Source organism: Astatotilapia calliptera, chromosome 15 (assembly GCF_900246225.1).
Source record: "Astatotilapia calliptera chromosome 15, fAstCal1.2, whole genome shotgun sequence".
In the NCBI taxonomy this organism is placed as follows: domain Eukaryota; kingdom Metazoa; phylum Chordata; class Actinopteri; order Cichliformes; family Cichlidae; genus Astatotilapia; species Astatotilapia calliptera.
In genome coordinates this window covers 19,425,478-19,448,742 of record NC_039316.1, presented here as the reverse complement: position 1 = coordinate 19,448,742, position 23,265 = coordinate 19,425,478, and the positions used below count along the sequence as shown (strand labels likewise).

General features: G+C 42.1%; 2 long non-coding RNA genes across 2 annotated transcripts; one reads left to right on the top strand and one right to left on the bottom strand.

Moving 5' to 3' along the window:
* Positions 1-338: 338 nt before the first annotated feature.
* Positions 339-7,383, bottom strand: LOC113006554 (uncharacterized). The gene is made up of 3 exons (XR_003269776.1): positions 7,322-7,383; positions 1,036-1,558; positions 339-948 (listed from the first exon to the last, which is right to left on the bottom strand). It is a non-coding gene; the product is annotated as an uncharacterized LOC113006554 (long non-coding RNA).
* Positions 462-2,159, top strand: LOC113006553 (uncharacterized). The gene is made up of 3 exons (XR_003269775.1): positions 462-499; positions 579-1,001; positions 1,831-2,159. It is a non-coding gene; the product is annotated as an uncharacterized LOC113006553 (long non-coding RNA).
* Positions 7,384-23,265: the final 15,882 nt, after the last annotated feature.

The window sequence follows — 23,265 nt, the reverse complement described above, 5'->3', positions numbered from 1 at the left end:
AAATACAGGCCATTTACCATTTTATTGTACACTAAACATCATCAGCCTTAGCTTAATAACCAGCAAGGAAAGTAGAAAACCAAACATCTTGTGAATCCTACTCTCAGAGCTAAATGATAAAATAACCATGTGTAGAGCTTGTGACATTGGTAGCATGCCATTTATCATAAATAAATATGGGATAATTTATTATCTGAAAACAATGTTTTTTTAGAGCTAACTGTACATGAAAACAAGTTTCAGCTTCCAAATACGACAATAAATCAAAACTTAATGTCATGGTCCCCGTGCCTGCTCGGTTGGCCCTGTGTGGCTACATGTTATGTTTTTGTCTATTCTCTCTCTCCTCTCTCTCTGCTCGCTGCCTGGGCGGAGCTCATTGTGAGCTCCCGGCCTCCACCACCTGTAGGCAATCACCTGTGGCTCCTCACCTTGTTTGCTCCCGCTACTTAAGGCAGTGACTGAGAGCACCTCGCCGCTGGACTATTGAGTAACGCTCGTCAGTGCTACTTTAGCCTCAGCCAGTTTTGAGCTCTGTCCGTGAAAGTTCCGTGCTAACTCTTGTTCTCTGTATGCAGATCTCTCGTGCTTGGTTTGGGGACTCTGGACGCTTTTCCCGACTCCTCTCTGCACCCCTGGGAACCCTGGCCCCTTTCTCCTTCACCTGTATATAGTGCACCTGGAGTGTGTAAATAAACCTGTTTTTCTGAGATTTCAGTCTGCGCCGAGTCCTCCCTGCTCCGCCGTGACACTTAAATGTTTTAAACTGTCAAACAAGGATGCGGTGGACTCAAGAGCAGACTCAATTGCTCGAACTATGTACAATTTATTGAAAGGAAAAGGAACTTAAACAAGACTGGGTCTAACAGAAATCATTCGCAGGAACTGAGGGAGGCCCGAGGGCGGAGAAACGGACGTAGAACACAAGGAGAACATGGACGGGAACTTCTGCAAACACAGGAGAAGGGTTTTACTGAATGGGAAACAATTAAAGGGCAGAGGTGAGTGGTACTAGTGAAGAGTTTTTGTGCTTACTTGAAAACACCGGCTATTAGGCGGGGAAGGGGTTGCCGTGGGAGCGTCCCAGGGATGGTTGAGAGTGTGGGGAAGCTGGTCCAGGTTCCAAGGTGTCCAGGGAAGTTGAAGTACGGGCTGGAGGGCAGGCCGAGGAGAAGATGAGTGTGTGGTACTAGGCAGACTGGAGAATGGGATGGAAACAGAACCAGCGCTGCTGATGAGTACGACGGGTGATGAATCACGGGTGGTAGCAGGACGAACTGGCGAGGAGTGGCAGGCAGTGCTGGTTTAAAAACCCTCTAGATGGAGCCCCGGAAATTGGAAGCAGGTGATGAGCTGGCCAACTCCACCCCAGGGGACGGAAAACAGGAACCTGGACCACACCCGATCAGACACTCCCACAGCATATGACATAAACATCAGTGGATTCATTTCTGTGATCAGTTGATGTTGAAGTTGTTGATCAGTGAAGTCTGACAGAAGCAGAAGAGTCTCCACTGTTTTCATATTTCACTTTACCGTCATCTTTATCATTATGAACCTGTGGAAAACAGCACAACACACTTGTCTGTTTACAAATACCAGATGAAGCTTATACATAGGTTCAATAAGGAACATCTGTAATCATTCATCTGCCTGCTTTCCTGGGTGTTTAGCTGCTTGTCTGTAATTCACATCATGACCACTTTTCCATTCTGCCATTCTCAATACTGATGTAATTATTTTAGTCCGATCATCGTCCTGCCAACCTTCTTCAAGCCAGTCAGCCTCCACTCTGTTTAAATCTGTGCTCTCGGTCATTCTGCCTTTCAGACTCTCATTCATGCAACCCACCTCTTCCCCATCCACACCTCACAGATGTCTGAGTCAGAGCTTCATCCAAGCCTCAGTCTTCATCTTCACCACCATCAGTAACTAGACTCCAGCAGCTGCTGTCCTAAATCCTATCAACACTGGGATTCAGTTCTGCCATGATGGGTCATCGGAGTCTAATTGCCAAATACATTAATTTCTCTATCTAAATAAATCATGTTCAGTTATTTCAAGTTATCTCTCCTTATTGAAATGGCAAAAACTCATCATTGCTCATTAATCATCATTGCAGGAGTGCTGACAGACATATTCAACCTGTCCTTGGCCCACGCTGTGGTACCGGCCTGCTTCAAATCCACCTCCATCGTCCCGATACCCAAAAACTCCAACCCATCTTGCCTCAATGACTACCGCCCAGTAGCACTCACCCCCATCATCACTAAGTGCTTAGAGCAGCTGGTCCTAGCACACTTCAAATCCTGTCTCCTCCCCACCCTGGACCCCCACCAATTCGCATACCGCCAGAACAGGAGCACAGAGGATGCAGTCTCCATCGCACTGCACTCTGTCTTCTCACACCTGGACAACAACAACACATACGCCAGAATGTTGTTTATAGACTTCAGTTCAGCGTTCAATACAATCCACCCCTCACAACTCATCAGGAAACTGACAGACCTGGGCATCAGTTACCTCATCTGCAAATGGTTACTGGACTTCCTGACCAACCGCCCCCAACATGTCCGGCTGGATAACCACTGCTCATCTACAATCAATTCAATTCAATTCAATTTATTTATATAGCGCCAAATCACAACAAAAGTCGCCTCAAGGCGCTTCATAGATACAGAGAAAAACCCAACAATCATATGACCCCCTATGAGCAAGCACTTTGGCGACAGTGGGAAGGAAAAACTCCCTTTTAACAGGAAGAAACCTCCGGCAGAACCAGGCTCAGGGAGGGGCGGCCATCTGCTGCGACCGGTTGGGGTGAGAGAAGGAAGACAGGATAAAGACATGCTGTGGAAGAGAGACAGAGGTTAATAACAGATATGATTCAATGCAGAGAGGTCTATTAATACATAGTGAGTGAGAAAGGTGACTGGAAAGGAAAAACTCAATGCATCATGGGAATCCCCCGGCAGCCTACATCTATTGCAGCATAACAAAGGGAGGATTCAGGGTCACCTGGTCCAGCCCTAACTATATGCTTTAGAAAAAAGGAAAGTTTTAAGCCTAATCTTAAAAGTAGAGATAGTGTCTGTCTCCCGAATCCAAACTGGAAGCTGGTTCCACAGAAGAGGGGCCTGAAAACTGAAGGCTCTCCCTCCCATTCTACTTTTAAATACTCTAGGAACAACAAGTAGGCCTGCAGAGCGAGAGCGGAGTGCTCTAATAGGGTGATATGGTACTACAAGGTCATTAAGATAAGATGGGGCCTGATTATTTAAGACCTTGTATGTGAGGAGCAGGATTTTGAATTCAATTCTGGATTTAACAGGAAGCCAATGAAGGGAAGCCAAAACAGGAGAAATATGCTCTCTCTTTCTAGTCCCTGTCAGGACTCTTGCTGCAGCATTTTGGATTAGCTGAAGGCTTTTCAGTGAGTTTTTTGGACATCCTGATAATAATGAATTACAGTAGTCCAGCCTGGAAGTAATAAATGCATGAACTAGTTTTTCAGCGTCACTCTGAGACAGGATATTTCTAATTTTAGAGATGTTGCGCAAATGGAAGAAAGCAGTCTTACATATTTGTTTAATATGTGCGTTGAAGGACATGTCCTGGTCAAAAATGACTCCAAGGTTCCTCACCGCGTTACTGGAGGCCAAGGTAATGCCATCCAGAGTAAGAATCTGATTAGATACCATATTTCTAGGCTTTTCAGGGCCGAGTACAATAACCTCAGTTTTATCTGAATTAAGAAGCAGAAAGTTAGCGGCCATCCAGGTCTTTATGTCTTTAAGACATTCCTGCAGTCTAACTAATTGGTGTGTGTTATCTGGCTTCATGGACAGATAGAGCTGGGTGTCATCTGCATAGCAGTGAAAATGTATGCTATGTCTTCTAATGATACTGCCTAAGGGAAGCATGTATAATGTAAACAGAATTGGTCCTAGCACTGAACCCTGTGGAACTCCATAATTAACCTCAGTGTGTGAAGAGGACTCTCCATTTACATGCACGAATTGGAGTCTATTGGATAGATATGATACAAACCACTGCAGCGCAGTACTTGTAATACCTACAGCATGTTCTAATCGCTCTAATAGGATATTATGGTCAACAGTATCGAACGCTGCACTAAGGTCTAGCAGGACAAGCACAGAGATGAGTCCACTGTCAGAGGCCATAAGAAGATCATTTGTAACCTTCACTAAAGCTGTTTCTGTGCTGTGCTGAGCTCTGAAACCTGACTGAAACTCTTCAAATAAACCATTCCTCTGCAGATGATCTGTTAGCTGTTTGACAACTACTCTTTCAAGGATTTTTGATATGAAAGGAAGGTTGGAGATTGGCCTATAATTAGCTAAGACTGCTGGGTCTAGAGATGGCTTTTTGAGTAAAGGTTTAACTACAGCCAGCTTGAAGGCCTGTGGTACATAGCCGATTATTAGAGATAGGTTGATCATATTTAAGATCGAAGAATTAATTAATGGCAGGACTTCTTTGAGCAGTTTTGTAGGAATGGGGTCTAAAAGACACGTTGATGGTTTGGAGGAAGTAATTATTGAAGTTAACTCAGAAAGATCAATTGGAGAAAAAGAGTCTAACTTAATATCAATGGTACTAAGAGTAACTGTAGATAATATTACATCTGTGGGATGATTATTGGTAATTTTTTCTCTAATGATAAAAATTTTATTTGTGAAGAAGTTCATGAAGTCATTACTAGTTAACGTTAAAGGGATGGTTGGCTCAAAAGAGCTCTGACTTTTTGTCAGCCTGGCTACAGTGCTGAAGAGAAACCTAGGGTTGTTCTTATTTTCTTCAATCAGTGATGAATAGTAAGATGTTCTGGCTTTGCGGAGGGCTTTCTTATAAAGCAGCAAACTATTTCTCCAGGCTAAATGATGATCCTCTAGATTTGTGACACGCCATTTCCTCTCCAGATTACGAGTCATCTGCTTTAGGGTACGTGTTTCAGAATTATACCACGGAGTCAAATACTTCTGATTTGAGGCCTTAGTTTTCACAGGAGCTACAGTATCCAGAGTCGTACGTAGTGAGGAGGTGAAATTATTAACAAGATAATCGACCTCTGTTGGGGTAGCGTTCAGATAGCTGCTTTGCTCTATGTTGGTACAGGGCATTGGAGATGATAACAGTGGGTGGATTATATTCTTAAACTTAGTTACAGTGCTTTCAGAAAGACATCTACTTTGATAAAGTCTACTCTTCACCGCTGTGTAATCAATTATTGTAAAAGTAAATGTTATCAGGAAATGATCAGACAGGAGAGGGTTTTCAGGAAACACTGTTAAATGTTCAGGTTCGATGCCATATGTTAAAACAAGATCTAGAGTGTGATTAAAGTGGTGGGTGGGTTCTTTTACATTTTGAGAGAAACCAATTGAGTCTAATAGCAGATTAAATGCCATGTTGAGGCTGTCATTTTTAGCATTTACATGGATGTTAAAATCACCCACAATAATTATTTTATCTGAGCTCAGAACTAAATTAGATATAAAGTCTGAGAAATCAGACAGAAACTCTGTGTAAGGCCCAGGTGGACGATAGATGATAACAAGTAAGACTGGTTTCTGAGTTTTACAGCTGGGGTGGACAATGTTAAGCATCAGGCTTTCAAATGAATTAAAAGTCTGTCTTGGTCTTTCATTAATTAATAGGCTGGTGTGAAAAATTGCTGCCACACCGCCCCCTCGGCCTGTGCTTCGAGATTTCTGGTAGTTAGAATGGCTCGGGGGTGTTGATTCATTTAAACTAACATAATCATCCTGCTGCAACCAGGTTTCTGTAAGGCAGAGTAAATCAATTTGTTGATCAATTATTAAGTCATGTACTAACAGAGACTTGGAGGAGAGAGACCTAATATTTAATAATCCACATTTCACTGTTTTACTCTTTGGTTCAGATGTGGATACTGTATTGTTCTTTCTTTGTAATTGTTTATGTTTAAGTTGTTTGTTGCTGGTTTTTAGTTTGTTTTTTGTCTTTTTGGAAGCTGACACAGTCTCTATGGAGATGGGTTTTTGGGGGGGTAGCAGGAGGAGAGAAGCTGCAGAGAGGCGTGTAAGACTGCAACTCTGCTTCCTGGTCCCAACTCTGGATAGTCATATTTTGGGGGATTTAATAAATTTGTCCATATTTCTAGAAATGAGAGCTGCTCCATCCAAAGTGGGATGGAGGCCGTCTCTCCTAACAAGACCAGGTTTCCTCCAGAAGGTTTGCCAATTATCTATGAAGCCCACATCGTTTCTGGGACACCACTCAGACAGCCAGCAATTTAAGGAGAACATGCGGCTAAACATGTCACTCCTGGTCTGATTGGGGAGGGGACCAGAGAAAACTACAGAGTCCGACATTGTTTTGGCAAAGTTGCACACCGATTCAATATTGATTTTAGTGACCTCCGATTGGCGTAACCGGGTGTCATTACTGCCGACGTGAATTATGATTTTACTGAATTTACGTTTACCCTTAGCCAGCAGTTTTAAATTTCCTTCAATGTCGCCTGCTCTGGCCCCTGGAAGACAATTGACTATGGTTGCCGGTGTCTCTAGCTTCACATGTCTGAGAACAGAATCGCCAATTACCAGAGTTTGACCCCCGGCGGGTGTGTCGCCGAGTGGGGAAAAACGGTTAGACACATGAACGGGTTGGTGGTGTACCTGGGGCTTCTGTTTAGGACTATGCTTCCTCCTCACCGTGACCCAGCCTCCCTGATTCCCCAGCTGCTTGGGACCTGCCGGGGAACAGCTAGCGGGGCCTACGCTATTTTCGGCTGCACCAGCTACAGGGGCCTGGCTAGCTGCGGGTGAATGAAGGGTGCGAAGCCGAGTCTCCAATTCAGTAATCCTGGCCTCCAGCGCTGCAAATATGCTACATTTGTTACAGATATCATTACTGCTAAAGGAGGCCGGGGAGTAACTAAACATCTGACACAATGAGCAAGAAAGTGCAGGAGGGACAGGTGAAGTAGCCATGGTGCTAATGAGTCGGCTACGAGCTAAGCTAGGCTAGCGAGACAGTACAGAGACAGTGAGTGAATACTTTGGCTATAAATTAGGTAGTGAGTACACAGAAAGTGTGCTTCGGATGAAGCACGTGAAGATTATACTATGAAAGAAGAATGTATTTAAAAGTTGTTAATTAAATCGCTAAGCAAATAAGCTACTCAGAAACACCACTGTGTTTGAGCAGGAACAGGCGTCTATTTTAAGGTTTTAAAAACCTTTTAAATAGATTAAATGAGTACACATCTACTAAACCTCATATCAGTGGACAGAAATCTGTAGATGACACTTACTGAACTAAACTAGAAGCAGCTTCTCTCCAATAGGTTTCAGCCCAACTGTGGCTGTTTCAGGTGTACTCAAAATACCCCCCCCCCCCCCCCCACACACACACACACACACACACACACACACACACACACACCCTTTAGTACTTTTAGCAGTCACTGAATTTGCATTTACCTGAAGAGAAAGTAATTATGTTCATGTTTCCAGACTAAAATGAACACAAAAGACTGACTGGCTCATTAAAAAGCCTATTTCCACTGATAAAATGTCCAAAATACAAAGTTCACGAAACGAATAAACAGAGTTCAAAACCAACTGAGTAATCCCAGGCAGGATAAGAAACACTGAGGCAAAGACTGAAGGAAAGACAATGCTTATAAATGAGGGTACCATGATTACAGGAAGTGGATGCAGTTGGATGATGAGATGTAGGTGAAAATAATCAAAGACAATTTGATTAGTAAAACTAAACACAAAGACAATAAAACAGTGAAGTGAGAACCATAACTAAAGGTGGGAACAGACACATGAATCAACTTCACATAAGAAAATTGGCACAAGAAGCTATGACAGGAAACTCTAAGGGAACAAATTAAACACTAAAACTGAGACTAAACTATAACAACTACTAGTCCAAAATACTCAACATTTTGTTCATAATAATGAATACGGGCATCAAACAAGACACATAATAAACTACTGTAAACTATGTCATTCAAGATCATATTTACAGTGCACATACAGGTATATTGTCACAAAAAGGCCCGGAGGTCGAGTACCAAAACCAAACCCATGTGCAGAGAACTCAAAGCGGAGGCTGAGGAAAGGTTTTAACAATTTTATTAACTAGCACAAGGATGATATTTACAATGGCTTAAGGCTTGACAAATGGTGTGTGGGGGTCTTGGCTAGGAGAGAGAAATAAAGCAAGGTGGCAGGTCCAAGAAAGCAACGGGAGCTGGGCTGGTGATTAGGTACGGTATGGAAGAGAGGAGAACAGTGTTAAAATTGTAGCCAATGAGGAGTTATGGAGAGGGTGGAAACTATGAAAATCTTCGTCTTACTGTGCAGGTGGCTGATGTAAGTGTTGAAGGAGAGGGGGTGCGGTCCGGGTGGGTTTGGTGGTGTGTGTCAGCTGTCCTGAGCGGGGAAGGTTCCGTGGTAGTGTAAGGGCAGGAGGGCAGGCAGGTGAACCAGATTTCCAGGATGAGTTGTTCAGCGTTGTGGAATACCCGGGAGCAACTAGAACACAAGATCACAAGTAAGCAAAGCACTTGAGACTTACTGGCATGAAGTGTGAGGCCTGGTTACCAACATAGGGTAGTTGACAAACTGGCGAGGAAGGAGTGTCAGCGAGCAGCTTAAATCTCCAACCTAGTTGCCTGAATCAACTCCAGGTGAGGGAGGCTGTAGGCCCTGCCCATGGGTGGATACCATGCTGGGACAGCATCATAATCATAATCTACAGAAATGTTAAAAAAAAAAAAGCTGTATTCAACCATATATTCATATCAATTAACATTTAAAGTTCCTTATTTCTATTTATGATCCACTTTAATCTGTGAATACAACCAACATCCTGATCTGTGACCTTCTTTATAAGATAAGATAAGATAAGATAAGATAAGATAAGATAACCTTTATTAGTCCCACACGTGGGAAATTTGTTTTGTCACAGCAGGAAGTGGACAGTGCAAAAGTTATGACGCAAAAATTAGAATACAATAAGAATAAATACAGTACACAGCTGTACAGAATAGAATAAAATAAAATACTATATACAGTAGAATAAAATAGAATAAAAATATACAATAAGATAAAAATAGAATACGAATGCTATATACAACTGAGTAAAAATACAACGATGCCAGAAAAGATTATAGCACTTAGTGTAATTGCACATGTGTGGATGTGTGTGTTTGTTCAGTTAAAGTCTTTGTTGTGGAGTCTGACAGCAGTGGGGAGGAAAGACCTGCGAAATCTCTCCGTCCCACACCGTGGGTGCCGCAGTCTCCCACTGAAGGAGCTGCTCAGTGCTGTCACAGTCTGCTGCATGGGGTGGGAGACGTTGTCCAACAGGGATGACAGCTTAGCCGCCATTCTCCTGTCACTCACCACCTCCACTGGGTCCAGAGGGCATCCTAGAACAGAGCTGGCCCTTCGGATCACCCTGTTCAGTCTCTTCCTGTCCCCAGCAGAGATGCTGCCGCCCCAGCAGACCACACCATAAAAGATAGCAGAAGCCACCACAGAGTCATAGAAGGTCTTCAGGAGTGGGCCCTCCACCCCAAACGACCTGAGTCTCCGCAGCAGGTACAACCTGCTCTGCCCTTTTCTGTAGAGGGCGTCTGAGTTATGAGTCCAGTCCAGTCTGTTGTTCAGATGAACACCAAGGTACCTGTAGCTGTCCACAGCCTCAATGTCCATACCCTGGATGTTCAGTGGTTGCAGTGGAGAATGCTTGTGCCTGCGGAAGTCTACCACCAGCTCCTTGGTTTTACTGGCGTTGATCTGGAGGTAGTTCAGCTGGCACCAGTCCACAAAGTCTTGAGTCAGTCCTCTGTACTCCTTGTCGTCCCCATCAGTGATGAGGCCGACTATTGCAGAGTCATCAGAGAACTTCTGCAGGAAGCACTGGGTGGAATTGTGGGAGAAGTCTGCAGTGTAGATGGTGAAGAGGAACGGAGCCAGAACCGTTCCCTGTGGGGCCCCCGTACTGCAGACGACCCTGTCCGACACACAGCCCTGAGTCCTCACATACTGTGGTCGGTCGGTGAGGTAGTCCAAAATCCAGGTAGTGAGGTGATGGTCCACTCCAGAGTTCTCCAGCTTGTCCTTCAGAACCGAGGGAAGAATAGTGTTGAAGGCACTGGAGAAATCAAAGAACATGATTCTCACAGTGCTTCCAGCGGTCTCCAGGTGAGCGAGGGAACGATGTAGGAGGTGAATGACAGCATCATCCGCTCCAATGCCAGGCTGGTAGGCAAACTGAAGTGGGTCCAGTGATGAGCTTGTTAGGCGCCGAAGCTGAGCCAGGACCAACCGCTCCAGGGTCTTCATCAGGTGGGATGTCAGAGCCACCGGCCTGTAGCTGTTGAGGTCCTTGGGGCGTGAAGTCTTTGGCACTGGTACAACACAGGAGGTTTTCCAGAGCTGTGGGACTCTTCCCAACCTCAGGCTCAGGTTGAAGAGGTGCTCCATCACCCCACACAGTTGGTCCGCGCAGGACCTGACGACCCTCGAGCTGATGCCATCTGGGCCCGCTGCCTTCTTGCCATTAATCCTCCTCAGTTCCCTCCTAACCTGGGTGGTTGAGAGAGACAGGCTGGAGCCTTGTGTTGAGTGTGTATTGGATGCTGTTGTTGGGGGTGGGGGGGAGTGAGCAGGGTGAATAGAGGAGGTGTGAGGTGTCAGAGGTGGAACAGCAGCAGTGGGGGTGGGTGAGTCTGCAGCCGATGTTGCAGACTGCCTCATGGTTGAATCAAATCTGTTGAAGAAATGATTCAGTTCATTTGCCCACCTCACATCCCTCCCAGGCAGAGAGTTCTGCTGTTTGTGGCCTGAGATGGTTCTGAGGCCTCTCCAGACTTCACCAACGTTGTTTTGCTGAAGCTGGTTCTCCATCTTCTGCCTGTAGCTGTCCTTCCCATTCCTTATCAGTCCCCTCAACTCTCTCTGCACCCTTTTCAACTCCTCTTTGTCTTTGGATTTGAAGGCCCTCCTCTTCTGCTTGAGGACAGCTTTAATTGCTGGGGTAATCCAAGGTTTGTTGTTGGAGAAACACCGTACAGTCCTGGTAGGTACGGTGTTATCCACACAGAAATTAATATAGTCAGTAATGCATGTAGTAAGGCTGTCGATGTCCTCTCCATGGTCGTCACAGATCACCTCCCACACAGTCGACTCAAAACAGTCCTTAAGAGCCTCCTCGCTCTCCTCTGACCATCTCTGCACTGTGCGGGTGGCTGGTGGCTCCCTGCGCACTAAGGGCTCATACACAGGGACAAGGTGCACCAGGTTGTGGTCAGATTTGCCCAGTGGAGGGAGAGGTGATGAACTGTATGCCTCTTCAGCATTGGCATACAGTAAGTCCAGTGTTTTATTGTCTCTGGTTGAGCAGGTCACATACTGGGTGAAGGTGGGCAGTGTGGAGTCCAAAGAGGCATGATTCAAGTCCCCTGATATTATGAGAAGGGCTCTCGGAGATTGTGTTTGCAGTCTGCTGACCACTGAGTGGAGAGAGTCACAGGCTGCATCCGCGTTGGCCGAGGGGGAGACATACGCTGTTATTGCGATAACATGCGAGAATTCCCGGGGCAGATAGTACGGACGCATGCTAACGGCTAACAGCTCAATGTCTCTGCTGCAGAGTTGTTCTTTCACAGTGATGTGCCCAGGGTTACACCATCTGTCGTTCACAAAAACTGCCAGTCCCCCTCCTTTCCTCTTACCGCTCTCTCTCGTCCTGTCCGCTCGCAGCAGCTGGAATCCCGGTAGTGTCACGCTTGTGTCCGGAGTTAGTGGTGTTAGCCAGGACTCCGTTAGGATCATGATGCTACATTGCCGGTACTCCCTCTGTGACCAGGTTAGCGACGTGAGCTCATCCATCTTATTGGGCAAAGATCTTACGTTTCCAATGATTACAGAAGGAAGAGATGGTCGATAACGTCTCCTTCTCGGGCGACGGCGCTCCTTCCCAGCACGACACCCCCGTCTTTTCCTCCTCAGCTCGCTGGGAATGGGAATTATAACCAGAGAACAGTCTGCAGAAAGACTCAGTCTGTCTGATTCAGGTTTAACTTCTTTAATCTGCCCACGTTCAAAGAGTTCTACTGAGCTGACTGGATCACTGAAGATTCAAGAACAGTTGGATGTTCCTCAGTTGAGAAAAAAAGAGAAATGTGAAACATCAAATGTTATGAATATGAGTGTTATGTTTATAATGTGAAGTTTATTTTGAATACAACACGTTTAAATTTCAACTTTAGTTTCCAAGAATCACCTAAAGTCAAAAAGTTAAAAGCACATCCTGACTGCCTGTCTCTGTCTCTGTTCTTACTCTCACGTTCACAAATGACACAGTCTCATGAGGGCATGAGGGTGGGAATGGATGTTTGTGTCTGTGTGTGCCTGTATGTCTGTGTCTATATGCCAGGTTGGGTATCAGACACCACCTCTCTGGGGACATCTCAGGCCCTCCAAAGTTTGGAGGCCTATCTCCCCCCACCACCACTTCCCCTGCCAGTGGCGGACTCCCTCAGACATCGGTGCGTTGGTGGTTCTTTGTGTCTGGGGATGGGCGTCCAGGTACACACCGGCTCACTCCTTGGCGGTCGCTTATCGGGGCCTGGAGCCTGGGGCTCGCTCGGGCCACTTCGGAGGTGGGGTGCCCCCGGCCTCTCGGCCTGGGGCTCGGTCACTCAGGCACAGCTGGCTGCCGGCGGAGATTATTACATGAAGGAACCTTTTAAAAAAAACAAAAAAACAAGCGCGTCCATGCTCACAGGTGTACACACGGGTGATCACACCCACAAACTACACCCTTTTTGGCTCCTACCTCAAAGCACACTGTGTTCTGTTGATCTTATGTGCTGCACAATAATGTTTAACATTTAGTATTTACTGTCATATTCCCATATATCATTGTGATGTTGTTTATTCTATTACTCTTGTTCTCGTCTGCTTGTTTTCTTTTTTCTTTCTCAGCAGGTGATCCAGGTGATCGATATATGCATTTTTTTTTCTCTGGCCGTTCTGTTGGTTTTTGTCTTTTGCCCTTCTCCCCCGTCCCTCTTCTCAGCTGTTTCTCTTTCCCTCTTTCTTTCTCCCCTTCTTTCCCCCCAGTCAAGTCTGTCCCGTATTCAGTAAGTGAAAATAAAATAAACAATAAAAGGTGAATCAAATGGACCATTACGGCAAGGCTGGGATGGTCAATTTGGTAAAGTAAATCCGTTGGGCATCTTTCTTTGCCTTTAGACAATAATTCTGATGGCAAAAGAGCCAAACGGGACAGGCAAAAAAAAAAATAATAATAAAAAAAAATAAAAAATAAATAATAAATAAAAACGACACAGTCTCAGAGATGAAAGACTCTGGAAAGACTCATCCTGGACCAGCTCTGACACATAGTCAGGCCACATCAGGATCCCCTTCAGTTTGCTTATCAGCCCCGCCTTGGATCTGAGGACGCCATCAACTACTTGCTCAATTGTGCCTACACCCATCTGGACCAGCCAGCGAGCACTGTGAGGGTCACGTTTTTTGACTTTTCCAGTGGATTCAACACCATCAGGCTGACCCTCCTGGGCGATAAGCTAACAGTGATGCAGATAGATGCCTCTGGATTGTTGATTACCTGACAGGAAGACCACAATATGTGCGTCTTCCACATTGTGTGTCTGACAAGGTCATCAGCAACACAGGGGCACCACAAGGGACTGTACTCTACCCCTTCCTCTTCACCCTCTACACCACAGACTTCAGCCACTGCACAGAGACCTGCCATCTTCAGAAGTTTTCTGATGACTCTGCGGTGGTTGGATGCATCAGCAAGGATGATGAGACAGAGTATCGGGCTGTAGTCGACTCCTTTGTCACGTGGTCCGAGCAGAATCATCTGCAGCTCAACGTGGCAAAGACCAAATAATTGATTGTGGATTTTAGGAAGACTAGGTAACCCTTGACCCCTGTTTCAATCCAGGGGGTCGATGTGGAAATTGTGGAGGACTATAAATACCTTGGAGTACACATAGACAATAAACTGGACTAGGTTTAAAACACCATTGCACTTTACAGGAAGGGCCAGAGTCGTCTCTATTTTCTGAGGCAGCTGAGGTCCTACAACATCTGTCGGACAATGCTCAGTGCCATCCTCTATGCTGTTGCACGCTGGGGCATCAGGTGACGGGTCACAGATGCCAACAGACTCAATAAACTGACCAGCAAGGCCAGTAATGTTGTGGAGATGAAGCTGGAATCCCCCAACAATAGAATAGAGGAAGTTAAACGTGTGAAGACTGTTAGTTGAGATAAGTCGTTGCATAAATCCAAGTCTCCTGTATGTTTGGTTTATTATTAGAAAACAGGTTCATGATGATGTTTTCCTGCACACATAAAAAGAGATCAAGATTCAATCTCAGAATTTGATTTAACTGTTCACAATGAAACAGTAATACTGCAGCAGTGACTGCTGATAAGAGCACTAAATGAGATGTATTAGTAGCTTGAGACCTGTTGGTTCCTCGTTGACCTCTAAAGTCTTTTATTTTTTGTTGATGTTGTTTTCTGAGAAGTGAAGCGGAAGTGCTTTGGTGAGAATGTGGGTACAGCAGCAGCAGAGCTCTGGAGGTTTCATGATGACCAGATGATTAAGACACTGATGAGCGTGAGAATATACTGTAGTAATAATAATAATAATAATAATAATAATAATGGATTGGATTTATATAGCGCTTTTCAAGGCACCCAAAGCGCTTTACAATGCCACTATTCATTCACTCTCGCATTCACAAACTGGTGGAATGTTGAGGTTTCACACATTTCGACATATATTAGATCATTTTATCTTGTTTTTTAATGCTGTAGAAAAATTAGAAGAAAAAAACCCCACTGGGATGAGATATCAATAAGATACTGTGCAGAACTGTACATAGTAGAATACAATAAAATAAAATACTACATACAATAGAATAAAATAGAATACAAATGCTGTATACAATTGAGTATAATAAAACGATGCCAGGAAAGAGTATTGCACAAAAACAACCAACAAAACCCATTAAATGTATGGGTCGTCCCATTGAACCTTTTCTTTCCTGTCTCTTTTTTTGTATGTATTTTTTTGTGAAGGAGAAGTGGTTTGGTGAGGATATGCAGAGCTGTGCAGGTTTAACCCTTTAATGCTGACCACATACACATCATGCACTTCTTCTTTCTGTGAACTTCTCATGAAGACAGCTGGTGACAAATGTCTGTTTGCTGTTTGTTTGTTTTTTCTTGTATTCACTGTCCTTGAGAATTTAAGAAACTGGGGGAAAAGAACCATAAAGTTTGGTGTACAATCAGTGAGTAATCATAAATTTCCTAATGAAACTGGAAAAGAAAACAGTTTACTTATACTTCACACTTACTGCTTACTACTAAATGTCAGCCTAATGAAAAGTCTAACATTTACACAGTTCTGTTTTTAGTGCAAATTGCTCCAGAATTAAACAGTTGTAGGGAGATCACTACTGTGATAGTTTTTAATGTTAATCTTAGTGCAGTGTTTCATTAATGTATTTATATGAACATGCAGAATATTTTCATTCATCTAACACTGTCATATGAGTCACATGAGTCTGAACATTTGCTGTGTCACCTGCTAACCATGCTGTTCCATCACATACTTTGTCTGTGCATAGACCAAAGTGTACTTTTACCCATACACTTAAGTCACTGTATTGACTCCAATAATCACAGGATGTAATTGAAAGCACTGCTGCAGTGTTGGTGTATTTATAGCAAAAAGTTTAGCATGCATTAAAAAGCTCAGATTCTTCTTACTGTACCATGAAGGTGGAAAGCAGGTCAGCACGGCATAGTAAGACACATCACCAGAGCCCTGAAACAGTAACTACTATTTAAGGATTCTGGTTAACACAAAGTAGGCATGTGCAATCAGACATGTTATTTTCACTAGTACACTATTTGTAACTTTGTGTTTTGTGTTGGTTTAGTTTTTGTTTACTTGTTTTTATATTCTACTTAAAATGTTTTTAAAAATCTATCTATCTATCTATCTATCTATCTATCTATCTATCTATCTATCTATCTATCTATCTATCTATCTATCTATCTATCTATCTATCTATCTATCTATCTATCTATCTATCTATCTATCTATCTATCTATCTATCTATCTATCTATCTAGTTAAAAAACTTAGCATGAGTAACATCCTATTTCTTTGGGTAATTGATGGTGGAGTAGAGGTTGTTGGGATCAGGGGAAATTCCAGCAGGTGAAGAGGAAGCTTTCACAGTGCTGTAGGTCACAGTGTCACCATCATCATGATCACCACGGGACTTTAAGAAAATAATACAAAAATGTCTTAAAGACATAACCTGACAGGAGCTTTGAAAATGGTGAAGTTATTACTAACACCATCTGTATGAATATCAAATTCTTACCCTGGATTTATTCTTGGACTTCTTGGTGAAACTGATGGAGACGTAGGAAACACCATCATCAGCATCAGCCTGCACAGTGAATACAACACAATGACTGCTCAGTAATATGTGGATTTATAATGAGTCGGTTTCACATCTGTTTAAGTTCAGCATCAGGTCCTCATCACATCATAGTTTCTGCTCTTCTCTGTTGAAACTAACTTTATTCTGGGAGTAGTGTGTGATCTCACCATGTCCTGACTGGATCCTGGACCAGACTGAGTATCTGCAGGGTTTAAGCTCAGTCCCTGAAAAAATACAGTTTTATTTTTAAAATCTGCTCAGTGTAAACAACAAATTTAATCTAAAGAATATTTAATCAATTAATTCAATGTATTTCCCAGTCCGTGTTTCTTCCTTTGAACCTTTGATACTTTATGTCACTGAACTTAATCCATAAAAATCATTTCACTAGCTGGGCCCACGCCCTCATTTTAGGTTTGACAGTGTTTTAGTGGTTTGGGGAAGGCCTTGAAGGGGACTGGCAGTGGCTGCCAGGGCTGGCAGATCCCAATGTACAAAACAGAAGTAAAGAAGTTAAAGAATTGAAAAGGGGAGGGAAGGTGGGGCACGTAAATGAGAACGAGCAGCCTGTAGAACTGGGGGAACCCATATATATACATGAGAACCAGAAGGAACATGTTGGGAGGCATGGTCCCACTCCTGAAATACCAACATTTACTCTCCAATTATAGGCTCAGTCTGGTATGAAACTATAGAGTTAATAGATGATGATATAAATTACATGGCTGAATTTGAACTCACCGTGTTGTTGCCACATTGTGTTTTGTTTTCTGAAAAGAGAAAAAAAGATGAGTTTACTTATGAGTCAACTTATCATAAACTTTAATCTGTGAATGTTTTCACCTTTAATTTTCTTCCATCTGATGATCACCACAACAATGATTAACAGTGTTACTAAACCCACAGGAATGATGATAAACGCTGAATGAACTGGAGAGATTATTAAAAGATGATAAACATTAACATGAATTTCTCCACACATAGTCAAGTCTCAGTCTGACATCCAGACTTCAAAAAAAGAGGGATTCAGTTTCTACCTCCAGATGGAATATTTGATGCTGTTGTCAGTGTCCCTTCTGATTTCTTTAATTCCTCTCTTGTTGTCCATGTGTTTATTTTCACAGTTGGTTTAATTGTTGATGTTGTGGATTTTGTTGTCGGTGATGTTTTTGTGGTGAACTCCACTGTTGTTGATTTTGTCGTTTTCACATCTTCACCTAAAGAAATACAATAACAACATTAAAGACACTGACAGTAAGAAAAGACTTGAAAGTAAGTGAACAACAACAGAGAGGAAACAGTGGTGAGATGTTTAACAGTCTAACAAGTCTCATTTTTGATGATGCCTCATGTCTGAGGATATGTTCTCTTTATCTTCATACAGACACTCAACTGTGAGTCTACAGTGTTCATATGTCAACACAGAGCTGTTCAAGATGCTTTATCATTGTTCTCATGTACACACACTGGTGAAGATGGAGATATTGTAAGAGAAAAGCAACAATAGAAAAATGAACTTCATCACTGTGATCATAATTATTGTGGTGTTTCAGTTTGTTGTTCTAACAGGACAGTTTGAGCTGAAAACATTAAGATGTAAATACTCACTGTTAATAACAGACAGATGAATCTCAGAGTCTGAACCTTCTTGTGATCCTGTTGCTGTTTTGAACTGTCTGCAGGTGTAACGACCAACATCCTGATCTGTGACCTTCTTTATAACCAGAGAACAGTTTGCAGAAACACTCAGTCTGTCTGATTCAGGTTTGGCTTCCTTAATCTGCCCAAACTCAAAGAGTGATACTGAGCTGCTTGAATCACTGAAGAGCCAGGTAGTACTGATACAGTTATGCTGACCTTGTATCACATTTTTACAAGGCAGAGTAACATCATGTCCATGTCCAGCTGTGACAGTTTGATGTTGCTCAGTTGTTCCTGTTGAGAAAAAGAGAGAGAGAGAGATGTGAAACATCAAATATGTTATGAATATGAGTGTTATGTTTATAACGTGAAGTTTATTTTAAATACAACACAAGTTTCAACTTTAGTTTCCAAGAATCAGCTCAAGTCAAAAAGTTCATCATGACTGTCTCAGTTAAAGGAAGAATAAATAACACTTGTGATAATAATGCAGTTTATTAATTGAATGTGTTTCTATGCACACTTACCTTTAAACTGAAGCATCAGTATCAGTAATGAAGACATTTGAATCCATGTGAATGCAGCCATCGTGCTTCTCTGTCTCTCTCAGTCTCTGTTCTTGCTCTCAGAGATGAACACAGCATCAACTTCCTGCTCACTTCCTCATAGTGACATCACTCCTTTACTCTCCTCTTACTGAATCTTTATGATACAGATCTGAACTCATCTGTATCTGTCCCTCTGTCTTAATGTAGATATAAAATTTGCTAAATCCTTTTTAACATTTAATAACTTTTGTACTTAATCTCTTTTGCAAACTCCCCTGTTTTTCCTTTAAAGGACTGTTCAACAGTGGAAAATGTCTTGATCAATAAAAGAACACAGAAAGTTAAATGTGTGAAGACTGTTAGATGAGGTAAGTGTTTACATTACTGCAGCTATTCTGTACATTGTGTTTCTTATTAGACTCAAATTATTTACACTAGAGTTTGAGTCTTAATGATTGCAATGAAACATGCTAACACTGCCACAGTGAGCGCTGTTAGCAGCTTGATAAGAACACAGATCAGATGTGTTAGTGGTCTGAGACCTGTTTGTTCCTCTTTGAACCTCTGAAGTCCATCATTCTGAGAAGTGAAGGGGAAGTGTTTGGTGAGAATGTGGGTACAACATCAGCAGAGCTCTGGAGGTTTCATGATGACCAGATGAACCTCTGACAGATAAATGGTTAACACATCGATGAAGGTGACACTACACTGTCTTTAGGATTCACAGCAGTTTCTACACACAGCAGGTCCTTATTATTATTTTTTTTAATGCTGTGTAAGTATAATTCAGAAGAATAATATTAACAATGAAAGCAGATGTTTGCACATGTTTGGAAATGTTATAATACAAGTTCAGTACAAACAGAGCTGTTCGAACCAGCAGAGTAAAAGTTTAAATACTGAATATGAAAGAAGAGGAAGTCAAACTGGAGACAATAACAGACGGTAGATTGTACTGTGGTCTGTGGTGGAGGGATCAGGTGTGTGTGAGGTGTGAGGTGGAGAGAGTTTAAAAACACACAAAGTTGTCCACAAACATATTTACATTTATTCTTATTATCGTGCAGCAAAAAAGCAAAAAGTTTTAATTTGGATCATTAGATCTGTTACTGTTATTAAATCCCATTAAAATTAACCTCAGGAATAAAAATAAAGTATGAAGACTAACAATCAAATAAATAACACAAAATTTAAACAGCAATAAATAAGCTGTCATTTATAACTCAGTGGGTAACCTTTGATAAAAATCATCAACAGCAAATTTAAACAAATAAAAGATTCAGTTTATCACAATTAAATAAAGGATAAATAATTGTTGTACGGTATTTTACTTGTTAGATAAATCTAAATGTACATGAAAAAGTTTTTAGCTAAATATGAGATAAAATCAAAATGTAATTTTTGTTTCCTTTATTTAATAAACCTTTCTTGTCCGACAGCATTCACAATCAGAAACATGATCTGAATGCTCTGTTGTACCAACACATTTGCTTTGCCAAGAGGAGCTATAGGAGTTTTGTGTAAGTTTCTTATCTTAGTCTTTCTTTTTATTCTACTTGATTTATTCATTTTCATTGTTATTCACATTAACTTATGTGTAATTGATCAATACCAGAGCTGACAGGTAGGGAGAGGTAAGAATGGGAAGAGAGGAGAAAGGGAAAAAAGAAAAACAGAGAAAAATTGAGAGAAGACAAAACCAAAAGGACACAGCACACATAGCTCAACTCAGCAGATCACCACCTGTTGCACCTGTAAGAAAAACATACAAAAAACAAACAGCACCTCAGAAAAATGCACAATCTTGCATGTGTGTGTTTATATGAAAGAGAAACACATAGTTTAGTTGGGCCCTCCACCCCAAGACTACTGCAGACCCAAGCCCACACGTCCAGATGACAACCGTGTGCTGACACAAGTAGAAGGAGAAACGAATGACAAGGGAGGCCCAGAAAGAGCTCCCATGGTGAACGTTTAAGAGCCAGAACCATCCAAGCATGAGCTCAGGACTGTTCTCATGGGCAATGACCAGAAGGGAGTGGAAGGGAGGAGCAACCCTCACCTTCTATAACCATGTCCCACAGTGGTCAAGGCTCAGCAAGTCTCAGACAAAGACCCAGTCACACACACAGACACACAGTGTTTTCAACAGCAATGGGCTAATTTATGTGATGAGATGATGTTTGAGTTGTTGATCAGTGGAGTCTGACAGAAGCAGAAGAGTCTCCAATATTTTCATAGTTCACTCCATCTTCACCCTCATCATTATGCTCCTGTGGAAAACAACACAACACACTTTAGATTCTCTCTGATATTGTCACGTCTGATGAGGCAGACGGCCTGAAGAGGAGAGAATGTGGACCCAAATGCAGACACAGAGATGCAGGAGAATGTTTAACAAAAAGCGAGCCTTTATTGTGGGCTGCAAAAAACACCAAAACAAAAGGCGATCAGAGACTGTGAAAAACTAACTAAAACCTGAACTGGGAAAAACTAGAAATAAATATAAAGAATCTAAACCTGAGAATAAAGCCTGAATATGAAACATGAAAATCTGAGACGAGGGCCAATGAAAACAGAAATAGCAGAAGGAGAAACACAGCCGACCCAGCAACAAACAGAGGAACACAAAGGTAATGAAGGAATGAGACACAGGAGGAAAACACAGCTGGAGAAACCACACGCAACGAGACCCGGAAGAAGGAAAACGGAAAAAACTAAGACGGCACACAAGACTGTCAAAGTCAAACAAGAAGACACAGACTTTACACTGAAACAAGGAGACACGACTGACAGGGGACACAAAGGACACATGGATCACAGGAAGAGCGCAGAAACCAAGAGACTAAAAATTCTAAATAATAATGAAAATAAAGACTATTAATGATTCAAAACACAAAACACTGGGTCCCCCCCACAGGACCGTGACAGATATTCATACTTTGTGATATTATTTTGCTCATTTGTCTGATGTTTTCACTCTCGTGATTTTTTTAAATTCCTCATGATTACAGTTAAGTTTCAGTTGAACATGGTCAGCACAGTATATTCTTATCTTTCATTATTTTCTATCTTTGTATATCAACCGTGTCAAACAGGAACAGATACCACAAAGAGATTTTGCTCTATAAAGTTAGAGAGGACTATTGAGTGTTCAAACTCACAGTGGTTTTCTCCAACTGTGTTTTGCTTACTGAAAAGACAAAATAATTAAAACAAGAGTACAGTAAACAGTTAAACTCAAAGCTTTTTGTGTAAAAGTCTCATCTGTGAATTTTCTCACCGTTACATTTTATCCACATGTTGACTGTAACAGCAGATATTAAGAGAGCTGCTAAACCCACAGACACGATGATGCATCTCAACAAATACAGAAAATCAGAAAAGACAGAAACAATTTTGATCACCACAACAGTTATTAAGAGCACCGCTAAACCCACAGAAATGATGATAAACCCTGAGGGAACTGGAGAGATTATTAAAACATGATAAACATGAATTTCTCAATACATAGAGCCAAGTCTCACTCTGACACCCACACTTTAAAAGAAGAGAGATTCAGTCTCTACCTCCTGATTGACTATTTGATGGTGCTGTCAGTGTCCCCTCTGATGGTTTTATTTCATCTTTTCTTGTCCACATGTTTGTTATTGTTGATGTTAATTTAATTGGTGATTTTGCTGATTTTGTCGTTTTCACATCTTCACCTAAAGAAAAACAATAACAACATTAAAGACACTGACAGTAAGAAGAGACTTGAAAGTAAGTGAACAACAACAGAGAGGAAACAGTGGTGAGATGTTTAACAGTCTAACAAGTCTCATTTTTGATGATGTCTGAGGATATGTTCTCTTTATCTTCATACAGACACTCAACTGTGAGTCTACAGTGTTCATATGTCAACACAGAGCTGTTCAAGATGCTTTATCTGTCACGGTTTGCCGGGGCAAGCCGTGTGAATAATACTGGATCCAAACTGCAGGCTGCGGAATACGAACGTGACTTGCAGGGAGAATGACCAGAGAATCAACACAGAAGGATGGAAGGGAAATAACACAGACGAATCAGCAATTACTATGACAGAAGACACAACTTAAATACACTCAGAGAACACAGGGAGATTACATACAGGTGGGAACACAGCTGGGAGTGATTAACATGACGAGACTAGGGAGGCAAACTGAAAACACTCACATAAGACACAGACCTTCACAATAAAACAGGAACTTACACAAGAAAAGACACAAACTAAGAAACACGGACTAGATACAGTAACACACGGGCAGAACAGAACAACAACAACAATCTTTATTTATAGAGCACATTTAAAAGCCAAGGGCATGCCAAAGTGCTTTACATAAAAGAATAAAAGAATAAAACAATTAACATTATAACATCAGAGTCATATAAGTGTGGAATTATGTTCACAGGTAAAAACCGCTAATAAGAGTAAACTATAGCACATAGCTATAGCAAAGTAAAGCTGTACCATCAAACACAGTGATAGAGAACATAGACAACGCAAGAC